The following is a 13,644-nucleotide window of genomic DNA, read 5'->3' on the forward strand; positions in this document are numbered from 1 at the left end:
AAACTACTGCTATATGTGCCAGACATTTAACATCAAAATAAAGGTAAAGATTAAATTATTTTATTACTAGACTCAGAGCAGGAATTTCTACTCAGTTTTTATTTTGCTTCCTTGTCTGCCTTAAACTTAAAACTTAAACTTAAAAGGATAGGGCTGCTTGCTGGCAACAGTGCTGTCTTGGAGAAGGCTCCAAAACCAGTGCCTAGAACGTGGCTTTTGCACCACCTGACCCAGCCTGCTTCCCCCGCGAGCTTCCCATGTACTTCGCAACTTGCGTTCAGTAAATATGTATCATGGTCTCACCTTCTGTCTGTACCAGTAATTAACCAGTTCAAACAGTGGAGGATGAAGCAGAGCACAAGCTAAAAAACTGCTGGTGAACCTGGAGCATGACCTGTAAAACGGCTCCTTTTTTCAAGGTCGGACTCCCAGTGCTATGACAGACAGCTATTCAAAGGACAGTAACTGTGGCACCTTTATTACCACGTTTTACTAATTGCAGGAATCACAAGTTCTAGAAGGATGTGTGGACATGCCCCCAAACCAGGCCAATGTCTTACTGTGCTTTATAATTAGCAAGGAAGTTCACTGTAGCCTTTCTGGACAGCATGTATCAAAAAAGTGTCTCAGGTCTGAATTTATCCTGTTGCACTTACAAAAAGCAGAAATCTCAGCAAGGTCATTGCCATTTATTAAGATAGGTAGGGATGGCAAACGTCTGGAAAACATCTCATGGTTTAGTGGGATAAGGTCTCAACCCTCCCTCCCATTCCTTTAGGTAATAAAGGTCATGTTTTACTGGAATTGCTGTAATTCAGTTAGCCTCTTGCCACAATATTTGCAATTCTGAAAGACACTGAAGACTAAAAAAAAAGGTTAAAAAAAAGAAGACATTTCATAAAACCAGATCTCTCTCATACACTAATAATCAGCGCTCTGATTTGGGGCGGGGGGGGGGGTGGTACAGGGAAGAGGAATCTGACTGAAGTTAATTTTAAGTCTTGACTTTCAGAAACTGCTGAGCATCCTGCCTTTTGAAAACTGCCATCTTTCACAAACGTCTAAAGGTCATAAGATATTACGGCATTGACCACATTTTTTAAAACTTCCAGACACAGCCCACTTATTCCTGGGAAACAACTGATTAACATTCAAAGATTGCATGTGTGAATTCAAAACATTTCAATTACTTTCCACGCATCTATTTATTCATCACCAGTACAGATCTACCTCCTACAAAGACCTAAGACTACCCACATGCAATTACAACCTTAATATAATGAAAAAGCACACGAGGGCAGGTAGTTTCGCAGGATCAAGGTATCACCTTAAATTGCACATATATCTGTAACAAGATAATGGCCCAACTGAGTCTAATACTCCTTTGCTTTCTTTTAATATTACACAATATTCAAACAAAGAATAGCCAGGCCTAATGGCCCATTAAATAGATAGTACTGAAGAGCAATAAATTTTTTTCGCAATTCATTTAACATCCTCAGTACAACTTAACTGGGTATGAATAAGATTATAAAACTTATTTCCATTGCAAAGGACATTTAAAACGTATCAGAAAGAATATGCACATTTATTTTAAAATAAAGGAAACTATTAATATAGCATATCCATTATATCTAAAAATCTTCACACTTTACAGTAGATTAAAGAAACAAATAGAGGGGAATAATTTGTAAGAAAATGATGAAAAGCTCTGCTTTACTTGCATCTAATGTGAAGACCTTCCCACTGTGGTCTCACTGTGACCAAACTAGGAATTCCTACCCCAAAAGGGTCTACAAACTTGATGTAAAATAAAACAAAACAGGCACTTGAGGAAAAAAACCTGAACACCTTTACCAGTTTCAAATACATCACATTGCCAGATGCACACCCTCCTTACCTCTGTGCTACAAGAAAAACCATATATATGCTTTGAATCTCTCTCTTGTACATAATTTCTCATTCACTAGACCTGCACCATTTAAGGACTTCTTGAATTTCAGTTATTTTAGAGGCCCACAAAACTATTGACTATTTTTTTCTTATGCCCAATTTCTTTTTACTTCTGACCAATATACATGACTGACTTTCTGCCTTTGTTGAAATAAAGAAGGGTGTGCTGGAGCAGAAGGCACCACTGGAAACTCTTTCCAAATTACAGCCCTTTTATTTGTTTTCTCAAAGACATCTGCCACTGTAACCATGAGAGGGGTGGTCACTAATGGACAGTTAAAAGGAAATAACTGAAAAGAAAAAGGCGTTCTGGAGAGAATGTGTATCTAAAACCACAAAATGTAAATTTAAACAAAAAAATTCTTGCAAATGGCTACAAGTGTGGCTTACATTTAACAGATCGGGGGGCCGGGAGGGGGGAAGGTTAAAACTTGGAATGAACAAACTGACATCTATAATCAAAGATGAAGTTGAACTGTGATTTTATAATTATGCTCTCATCTTCCATGCTAAGAAGTCTCCTTCTTGCATGGACTAGAGTTTCCAGTAACCCAACAGATGCCTTCCAGTCTCATTTCTTAATTTGTTTTGGAACTGTTTTTCTCTTATTTCAATAAGACTTTATACCTTTCCAGAAAGATGAATGATTGTATTTTGTTAAATATTTGTCCAGAAGTAGCCACCCAATCCTGCCTCTGTTTTAAGTAATGTGAAAGAAAGCCACAGAGTTATGTAGAACAGCTATATTATAAAACTGTTCTATTTGCATCACGCACAAATGCTCAAAGTTTACTACAGTGTATCCAACCCCCCCTGCAAAACCCCCCAAGAAAATACCTATGTATTTCAAGATACTTATTTTTTGTTATATAGCAATAAAGTTTAAAGAGCATCAGTCTCATCAATTTAAGAAGCTGGACGTAAAATAAGACATTCTTATTGCCATGGTACTTACTAAAAAGTTGAAGTCCATTGTTAAGATCATGACTGCAGTAACACATACCTGCCACTGATTTTTTCTTTATTTTACCTTTTTTCACCTCTGAATAGACCTTAAAGTTCTGTCAATTTTACACCATTTCTAAAACACGCTTAGTAATACTGAGGATGTATTTTTGATGCCTCGGTATGTTATTCACAAACCTAAAACCCATAGCCATGATTAAATTAAAGACTTCAGGATCTCATTATCATATTAAAGACTCGCAGTAGCTACAAACACCACTGTTCAAAAAAGCCACACAAAGAAAACACTCATTTTGTATTTTTAATTAAAACCTACAGACACAGTCTTGTGGCCACAGATACTGCCAAGCATGAGTGAGACACACTGTCTTCCAATAGGGCCACACTAAATATTTTAAAACCGAAGCTGTTCCTCAGACCCCCTTTACTGCATCTTTGCAAACATATGATCTATGAATGCAGTCCATGCTGCAGGCAATAGTGTCAGTTCCAAATATGTCATGCTCTGCTGCCTCTTGATTTTCTGTTTCAGAATCAACCCAGGGCAAGCCTCTTTTATAATAGGCCTAATTAACACCCTGTGTTCTGCTCCGTTTTGATAGAAAAAAAGATTGCCCACAGAGTATTTCAAAAGCCGAGGTTTAAGAAAACATTAGCCTTTGGGTAAAAAGAAAACAAAAGCCTTCTAAATATTGTCATCTTGCAATAATTTAATTAGCTTGACTTTTTCTTCATTTTTCTTTATAGGAATAACACCAGGATTTTCACAGTACCATTTTGAGCATCAGAAAAAACGGCACCAGAAAAGATGAGCCCCCTTGCATAATGAAGCAGGAGCAGGAGGGGTTAAGCCCCCCTACAGGCTGTGAGTTACAAATCCCTTGTCAAGACAGTAAAACAATGCAAGAAGGGTGGGCCCCTGAATTCACTGGGTACAGCATCAGGCTCCAAGTTCATTATTGTTATTGTTCAAATACAGCCTTAAAATTTTGCTCTTCTGATGTCAGCACTGAGCCCATTAGCAGTCCCCCCCAAAAAATAAAAAATAATCATATGTTAGGAAAGGCGAAGAGAAATTACCAAAAAAATAGAATGAGACTGCATTCAATTATTAGTACCACTTCAACACCATGTGCATTCTTCCCCGTTCTCAAAGACACAACAGAACTGGCAAAAGGACAAGCGAAAGGCAACTGAACAACCCAAGGTATGGAATGAGCTGCTGTACTATCTAAAATGAAATAAACTAAGGCTTTGCAGCCTCAGTGGCTATGAAGCGTATCAAAGTTTTTTAAAAAAATTATGAGTATTTCAAAAAGTGAATAGAACTGGACTGATCAGGTGCACCATTAGAAGAAATGGTGCCACTTGTGAAAGAACACGCACCACCCAACACATCACTGTTGAGCTTTCAAAAAGCTTAGCACTAAATGCTGGGGCAGTAAATAGCGTTACAGGTTCAAAAGTAATTGGGTAAACTCGCGTAAGAACAGGCCATCAGGGGCTAATAAAGGTGGAGCTGTCGCCCTCGGCCACATACCAGCACTACTCCACAGACGCTGCCCCATCCCTATAGCCTCCCATAGGCAGCTGTCATTGCCTACTGCTGGTGATAAAGAAATGGGCTAACAACCTCTGTCTGTCTTGGCACTGCTATCTATTCTTTTAAGCATCTTCTAGGAAACTTGGAACAAAAAATAAGTTTAGCCACAAAATAAAAGGAAAACCGTGTTCAATTATAGAAGCAAAATGCATTGCTCAAGTAAGTTGGTCAGTCATCTGCGGTTAGTGTAATAATGTGGCCCAAGGGAGCAGACCATTGCTCTTAACTATTTCTGGTTTGCTTCTTTTTTAATAATATTTGATATTGGTGAAGTTAAGTATTTTCCGGAAAGTTTTGTTTACAAGACAAACAACATTTAAAAACCTATCACAAATCTATCCATGAATCCGGAAACACACCTTTGCTAGAAAAAGCAGAAGATATTATTTCATTAGACAGGTGCGTGCAGTTGAGTAAACAGACACAATTTCCCGTGTTTCCAAAGGACAGGAAAAAGAAACCCGACCAATATAAGACATAAAACCCAAACTCAGCTTTTAAAGAATAACTGACTACTAAAACTATGTGTGGTCCCCAGTTTTGGAGATACTACTATTTCCATGGCACACTCTAATCCCCAATAATGGAATCCGTGAGAGAGATCACACTCTGCCATTAAATAGGGCTCCACATAATCTTGAAAAGGTGGTCAGGTAACGAAGGGATGCTTCCTGGGGGCTATGGAGCCATATAACATGGGGGGTGGGGAATACGTAATCAAGTAAGAATAATTAATGACATCTAAAATTACAAAATTTTATATTCATTAGTTTTGTTTGTTTGAAAAAATGGCTCAGCAGGCATCAGTGGAGAAACGATGCGAGTGAGTACCGCAGAGGGAGCCCATACTGCCATGGGCCACTTTTCAGAATCTCTCCTCTGAAAGATCGCTGGTTTTACCCAACATCAGTTCTCTAAAACCAACAAAGTATGACCAAACACAAAGCATAAAGCTATGACCAAATCATGTTTGCATCCAAATCTAGAATATAAGTGTGCAGAAGCATCAATGTAAAGCTACAGGATTGCTTTATATAATAAATACATAATGATATGAAGAAAGGCATGTATAAATAAAAGATTAAAAAAAGATACAAAGAAAGATACATATAAAGAAGGGTATTCAGAGAATGCCTGAGAATAAAGTGTTTTGCATGGTCAGGGGATGAACTCCCCCTTAATTATTAATACAACTCTTTACTATAGCATTTAGTAAAATAAAAAGGATCAAAAAATTCTATTTGAAGTAAATGTAATGAAATAAATTTGGTATTAAAGGTAAGCTAGAAGTGTCAAATTAATCTTCCACTTAGCCACGAAAATGAAAAAAATATTTTCTGTAGAGAAAAAAAATTACAGGATTTATATATTCTACAGACAAAATCTTTTCTTGAAAATAAAAATAAACCCAAAACAAATCAGGTGCAAGCTTGCCTACCACCTCATGTTAAGTGTCTCAAGTGCAGGCATTCCACAGAGATGAACAGAAGCATACTGCTACTCTAAGAACACGAAGCAGGATTTTTAAGGAAGTTAATCTGGCTTTCATCATCCCTGCACCGGAGGAAGGAGTAGTGATTTCACTATTTTTGGCAGAGGAGTGGGCAAGCAGCCACCTTGAAATGGTCCTCAGTCTGAGCATTACCCCTTCCAGACCATAAAACAGTCACTAGTATTTTAGAATAAGATGGGAATTGAAAATAAGATGGAAAGCTGCCATTTCATTGCACATGCTGCAGAAATCGACGTGGAAATTCAAAATCAGATAATGAAGTTGTGGAGCGTTTTTAAACCATTACTTCAGCAGATGGAAAAAGGCCAAGACTTGGGTCTTCTGTCAGCAGAGGATACCAGCATCGTTACTGGAATGAAAGGACGTGCCATTCCTGTGCTTTATGACAAACTTTCCATATGTGTGAGCACACCTACAAGATCACATCCTCAGGGGGAAAGAAAGGAGACCACTCAAGAATCTCATTCTGCCTTAAATATCTCATTATTTTGCTTGGCCAAGATGGCAGAGCCCCCATGCATATGCCACACAGAACGTTTACCGCTTCGGCGTATTTTCTAGAGAACAGCTGGTTGTTTAAATACCAAGATGGGCTTTTGGTAAATGTACAAAGTGCACAATGAGGAGAAAAATTCTAGCCTAATAGCCTCCCTGAGTCTCAGTTGAATGAAAGGTAACACTTGCATTCACTGCATATTGATAGTGCCTTAGATCCTGCATCACTTAGTAAAACGGATCATCCTCCACTGTGTTACACTGTAACAATAAAGACTTAAGTCAACAGAAAAAAATAGTCTTTTGTTAATGAGCGGTACTTGTCTTAAAGCTGTTCTCTGGAGAGGACAAGAAGATATAAATACTATTTAAAAAAGCCAGAGTTGGTGTGTTGCAATAATCTACCATAGATGAACTTTTTTTCTAAGCCACCTCCATCAGCCACAGAGATGTACTTCCTTTGCCTTGCTCTCAACACTAGGAAAACCCTCAGAGAAATGGAAGGGGGGGAAACACTATGAATGGGAAGTGTCTGCATAAGAGTACGGGAAATGCCAGATACATTCACAACATCGTATTTTCAAAACCAGGAGAGAAAACAAGAACACAAAAGAAATACAAGACAAGTGAGTTAGTGCCTGGCATAATGAAGATTATCGCTTGACCAAACAAATCAGACTTTCAGCCACCGAAAATGAAAGCTGGCTGTCACCTCAACATTCCAGTCAGTTCCTTCTCAAATGCCTGCCGAGCTACATGCCTGAGGGGACAAAACTCTTCCCCGAAAGTTCAGTAAGCTCGCTCTTAGGAAAGGCAGGGTAAAAACATCTAGAACTAACCCTGGCAATCTGCTCTGTAATGAACAGAAAGGGATTGCTAGTTTGTTTGGTCAAGAAATTTTTAGCAGGTTATTGACATGTGATGCTTCTAATTGACAAAGCCACTAATACGAAAAAGACAAAACCAGTGAAAATGCATTACTTACTGGTGCATACAAGAGGCTTCTGACAGGACTGTAAAACACCTGTGCCCTCTAAGTGGCTAATGTCTTTTTAGCAAAAAGGACCAGGAAGGCATGAGTTTAAATAAAATACATTAAAAAAAAGTAGATTGTACATTCCTGTGATACAATATGGAACTGTAGGACATCTAGTGTGTTGTCACATCCTCCTCTGATGTCATATCCTCTTTTCAAAAAGGGCTGATTTGGTAATGAGATGCATAATTTTTTAAATTAATTCTTAATGCCTCCAGTAAAATCTGTGAATATTTGTAACGAGCAGATTCGCACAGCCATCTAACCCAGACACCCAGCACTCATATTCCCAACTGTGATTACCGAGTCTAAATGAAACCACTTGAGATGTACTAAAGTAAAATGAGAAAAAATTGGAGGCCCAGTAGTGTTTACTCTGGAAATTATGAAAGATGCAATGTAGTATCTCAGATTTTAAAGGGCCTGCTGAATGTCTCTACCAATTACCCTCAGAGAGAAAACCAGTTGTACTTAAGAGATTCCCAATCTTGTCCTCCAAGCAAGGATATAGCTACCCGATGTTGGCTTCCAATTAATGAAGGGAAAAAAGAAACTCCTAGATGAAACACTCATGGGCCTTAGCAATGAGACAGATGGACCAGGAAACCTCAAGGAAAGGCTCTCTCCACTTTAAACAAGGCAGACACTTTACTGCCTTGTGCCTTGAAGAGTCACATCAGTGACCTGCACCGTTTTCTGTAAATTAAACAGCTATCACAAGATGTTGACAGTCTACTGGCAGAGGGAATTTCACGGGACACTTATGGCCAAACCAAAACACTTTTGAAGACAACAGCCCCTACTTTTTATTTCTCACGTGAATAATTCAAAATAAACATACAGAAACTAACTTCAGGAACAAAATGGACACCAACTGCATCTCATGTGTGATTTGTTAGGTTCTGTGTGTCCTTGTATCATGGATCAGCATCTAACCACAGTTCTCCTGAAAGTTTATTAAAAAAAGATACCTCTCTGAGGGGGGCAGGAAGGCAAACACCACAGTTCAGTTTCCTTTTTACATAGAACATATTACACAGTGGAGTGCAAGACATCAAGGTCTGTCAAAAAAAAAAAAAGTACCCTCTCACGTTAGTACCAGAAGAGTGATGTCTAAGTGGATCCAAAAGGGAACAGCAAAATAATTACAGGTCCTTGGCAGGCAGATACAGATGCATAAGCAGGCTGTTGCTCTTACTTTCAAGACAGTTACACTATCCCGTAACCACAGAGGTCCAGAACTTCATAGCAGTCTCCAGATGAGAAAGAAATTTTGTTTACTTATGTTTTCAGGATTGTTCTGAAAAGCACCTCCAGTGGCTTCGTCATCGTTTGGAAAAATTTCTGTAATTTAAAGGCTCATAAAAACAGACACCCCCCACCCCCCACCTCGATTTCAGAGTATAGTTTTTTCTGAAAAGTACTCTGTATTAATTAGGCATCAGGACAAAGAATATGTGGGTGAGAAGCAGGTGAAGAACAAGGTGAGATGTGAGAAGCCCCACTGTAATCTAGCCTTTACCCCTCCTATTTCTCACCGGATAATTTCTTGACTATCTTTCCCACAAACCTTACTTCCTTCAGGAAAATCTAACATGCACTTTCAATTCACTGTGATCAAGTGTGTGGGGCCAGAGGTTGCTAGCTAGCCTCAAGTATGCCCTGCGCATGCAGCTGCACAATCCACCACCAGCTGTATAAATCAATGAAGAGCTCTCTAGTTAACGGGTTTATGTTTAAAAGCCATACAAAACAACGTGCAGTACAGAAACAAATAAAGACTGAAGCAGAACTTACAGTCTCTCAGTGATCTTTGCTAAATAATGATTTGTTGAAAAAAAAAAATATTTCCATTAGCTCTTTGAGGTAAGTAAACTTCGGTCTTTAAAGGACCAAGTGCTTTATCTGCCATGCAATCCAGTACCCAATTACAAACCAAATCTCATCTGCTTCATTTCTTGTAACAACTAGGTTCTTAATTCTCAAACATCTCAACGTCATGATGTGTCAATACATAGGTTCATAATTACTCCCTACAAGTTACAACAACTTTCTCCAACACAGCTAGAAGTACAAATTTACAATCTGTTCTTTCATAAATCTTTTATATTATTAACAACTGAAATGGATAATCAGTTCTGACATTTAAAAATATTCTATTATTAAAATTCTACTTCAAACCCAGCGTACTATGAAATAGTCTGCTACTTTAAATGTTTTGAAAATATAATAAGCATGTATTCATATTCTTTTGCAATAGAAAATAGGAGATGTCATGAGATAATAATTTCATCCTCTTATTGCAAAACTATTTCCAACTAAAGATGAAAAATCAGAGGAAAGAAATGTGGGGAAAGATGCTGGGATGATGGTATCTTGCAGATTTGTTTTGGTTTTTAAGACCAGTCACCTGAAACTCATAGGGACAAGATTTGTTCTTTCTCACAAGGTAAGATGCTTTGGAGATAAAGAGGAACTTGTTTCAGTACTGTTGTTCCCCGAGAGCCACCCTCCTGGACTAGGATCAGCTCCCACTGCTCTGCTTCCCCTTTGCTTACCCAGTAAGGACGCAGTCATCACTCAACGAACGCCTCTAACACAATAAAACTTATGAACATTACATCTCAAAAACCTGGTACTTGAAAGCCCTAATACTCCTCCAGAAGAATACTCACTCAAATCAATGGGAAGAAAGACTCTGGGATACCTGCTGTCTTTGACAAAATCCCTCTTGAGCTACAGAGAACAGCACTGAATCATGACCGAAGCATTTTAAAATTTACTAACTGCTTTTTAAAGGTATGATACCCACACAAGAGGTTCTTTTTGACACCAGCAGAGAAAAATTAAGATTGCCCGATATCCCATGTGAGACTAGAAACTGAAGAAGAGAACAAAGCCTCCTGCCTTTTTTCCATCATTCCCTTCCACCATCTCCAGAAGGTGTCACCACACAGCTGGGGCTGAAACCCTCACTTCTAACTCAGGAATATTCATCCGTCACCAAATTCTGAGTTGCGTCAGTTCATCGAGAGAGTGATTAAAACAGTTCCCCCAAAATAAATATGCAGTATGACACTTGGCACCCTCCAAAGGCAGATTTGCTCAGTTTTTTTTATTCAGCTGTCAAACTTATCCCTTTTCTTGATAAAATACTGGTGTTCACTCTGACCAGATTCACAGACAATAAACCAGTGGTGGAACTCAACTGGTGCTACGAGAAGCTGGTGTTGAAAGGGATGTAGCAGAAGAACTGGTATTACTCCACATCCGTTTAATTGATTTCTTAACACTGAACTATTTTAAAGCAAGTTCGAGAGGCTGGAACAAGTAAATTTCTGGGAAGTGAAGACTGACAGGTGGGAACAAACTCGAGGAACTTACGTAGTTAGTTAGGAAAGAACTGTGAATTTTTCCAAGGATATTCTGCATCAGTAACTAAGTTACAAAACCAGGAAAACCCCCAGACATCAGCCAAAAGGCACTGAAGTTCCTCAGGCAGAAGGAAAACAAGACGCAGACACATAGCTGAAGTGCCAAAATCATAAGGTCAATGCTAAGATGAAACACATGAAGGAGGTGCCCATGAGAACAGTAAGAAATCTAGAAGTAACTTGTGTTGCTGCAGATGAAGGATCTGCGTTCTTCCTGTTTTCAAGAGAAGAGTGAAAAAATACTTTGAAACCTGGCTCAAATTGGTCATGCCCATCACTGCTGACTCAAGGGCATCACACATCAATCTGTATCATAAAAAATAACCTAACAGCTCCTGCAAAGAAAACAGTAGCTCTGTTTAGTTCCCAGGAGAAAGGGGGGAGGGAGGGGGAGGAGAAAAAAATAAAAAGGAAAGAAGAAAACTAAGGAAGGAGCATGGATATCCACTTCTCTCTTATGCTAAGTGAACCAGTTCATCTTAATTTGTGCACACTATTGCATCTCCCAACAGACACAGCTTTGCTCTATTGTTCTGCAAATTAACTGAAAAAAGTGTCAGACCTCATAAGGAGAAGTTTGTGGAGGCTGTCAGAGAAGAAAACTAGAATGCATCACCTACAGGATCCACGTGCTACTACATTTCAAGTAGTTTCCTGCATCTTAGGGGAAATGCAATACTACAAGGGAAAAGTGTCTTCATGGAAAATTGATGTATGAACGATCTTTTAGATTTCATTACAGCATTTTAACATAAGTAGATTTTTAAGTCTAGACAGCCGTTTACATTTTCTTTCAATTTTTGCCTTCAGATCTTCCACTACATTCTGCTTTACTTTGCAATCTTATTCAGAGCATTTGCTCTCTGTAAGGGCAAACTATCTGACTTAGAACACACTAATGAAAAAATACAGCATATAGAATAATCTTAGAGTACATGAAGAACAGAATTATATAAATCCATACAAATACATGAGGAAAAAGAAAACTGACATTCTGGTTAAGAGCATTTTTTCCTTTTTCAAATGTGATGCTAGGGGTGTACCATATTACTCGTAGCAGTAGCATACAGCAGGATAATGATGATCTAAGGATCAAGACTGTAAATCATTGAATTTATACCACCGAGTTTTTACAAGACAGCCTGGCAACTTGCCCTTGAAGTATGAATATCTTTAAAATATGACATACATTTGTATTGCCTGAGGTCTATTCCCATGCAATACAAATGCTCAAACATCAGCGGTAATGAACAGAATGACCTCTAATTTGTTCTGCTCTTGGGATACTACATAAATCAGTTACCAAGGAGTCACCAGTGTCTTACTAAGTGCTTAAAAACTCTGCCTAGACAGAAGTAACAAAATGAAATTTAGGACATTTTTGGATACCAGTGGCTAAACCCAAATACTATGTAACCATGTAATGTTCACCCCAAAACAGGTGGTTTCAATTACTGACTTGTATAAAACATGCTCCCAGACTCGAATGTTATTGTACACAAAATGCAAAGTGTCACCCCAGCTTTCCAAATATCATCAAATATTATAGATAAATGAAGGCCTTTTCAAATCAACCTACAGTTCTCACTTCAGTCATGTTAGAAAGCTCGCATTAAATTTTCTTTTCATACTGGAGATGCATTATAGCTATAAGGAAGTTATTTATAAGTACCAGTTTCCACCCAACATAGATGACTTCCTCAAGTTTTCTGTAACTGATAAACATTAAGCCTGACAAACTTTCTTTTTTTCTTCCCAAACAGCAACTCTTTGCAAGCGCTGACAGCCTAAGAAGCTACTGCCCCATCCCTCTTAGTGTGCTGTGCTAAGTTATTTATTTTTGGCTGGGCTGGTTTTCCAGACCAGTTCACGGCATGTCCGCACAGACAAGCCTATCAGTACAGCGGAAGGATGGCAGGGCAGCAATGCCATCAAACCAAGGGCCGTGGCAAACGCGGGATGTGAATCACGGCGTGCAGGTGTCACTCCCCCTTGACTGCATGCAGAAGGAGCCCAGATGGATTAGTTTCCCAAGGTTCACCTTGGCCATTGAAGTGCCAGTTGCATTGCAACTATGAAACCGGCAGATCGCTGAGACCTCAACCATGGCAACAACCTGGCCAAGAAATAGTTTGTGAATCTTTTGCTGCTTTCTGTGAATACAGCTTAATTAGCTGGTTATTTCTGGTGGAGCTGTTGAATTTACTTTATTGTCATTATTTATACTTCGTAATATTGCAAGAAATTCTTCTGCTGACCTTGAATCTTTATACCTGGTTGTGTTGACAAGGTGACAGAATCCTACTCTCCAAATACATCATTAATCTTTTATTTAAAAGATGCATTACACTATTTCCTCTCTTTCACAAAAGAAAAGGTTTGACTTTTAACACATGAGGGTTAATACAGTATGATGGCTTTAAAATTTGGTTACTGCTAGGTGCTCTCAGCAACATGAATGGTCAGAACGTACAGGTGAAAATTTCTCCATCTTTCTATCTTTGAATGGATTTAAATGAATACAGAAATATGTTCAAGATACATAGACAGAAAACAATTCCAGGAACAACTGAAGTTGCAGCAGCCTTTTAAGAATAAGGGAATTGCTTAAGACAAAAGGCCATATACAAATATTAGAATGTAT

At 38.6% G+C, this 13,644-nt stretch overlaps 1 protein-coding gene across 6 annotated transcripts in view; it reads right to left on the bottom strand.

The window, feature by feature from the left end:
* The window catches only part of BIRC6 (baculoviral IAP repeat containing 6), a 183,139-nt gene that overhangs the window by 27,469 nt on the left and 142,026 nt on the right, over positions 1-13,644 (bottom strand). The gene's annotated exons all lie outside the window — the stretch shown is intronic.

This window comes from Falco biarmicus, chromosome 12 (genome assembly GCF_023638135.1).
Source record: "Falco biarmicus isolate bFalBia1 chromosome 12, bFalBia1.pri, whole genome shotgun sequence".
NCBI classification, from domain to species: Eukaryota; Metazoa; Chordata; class Aves; order Falconiformes; family Falconidae; genus Falco; species Falco biarmicus.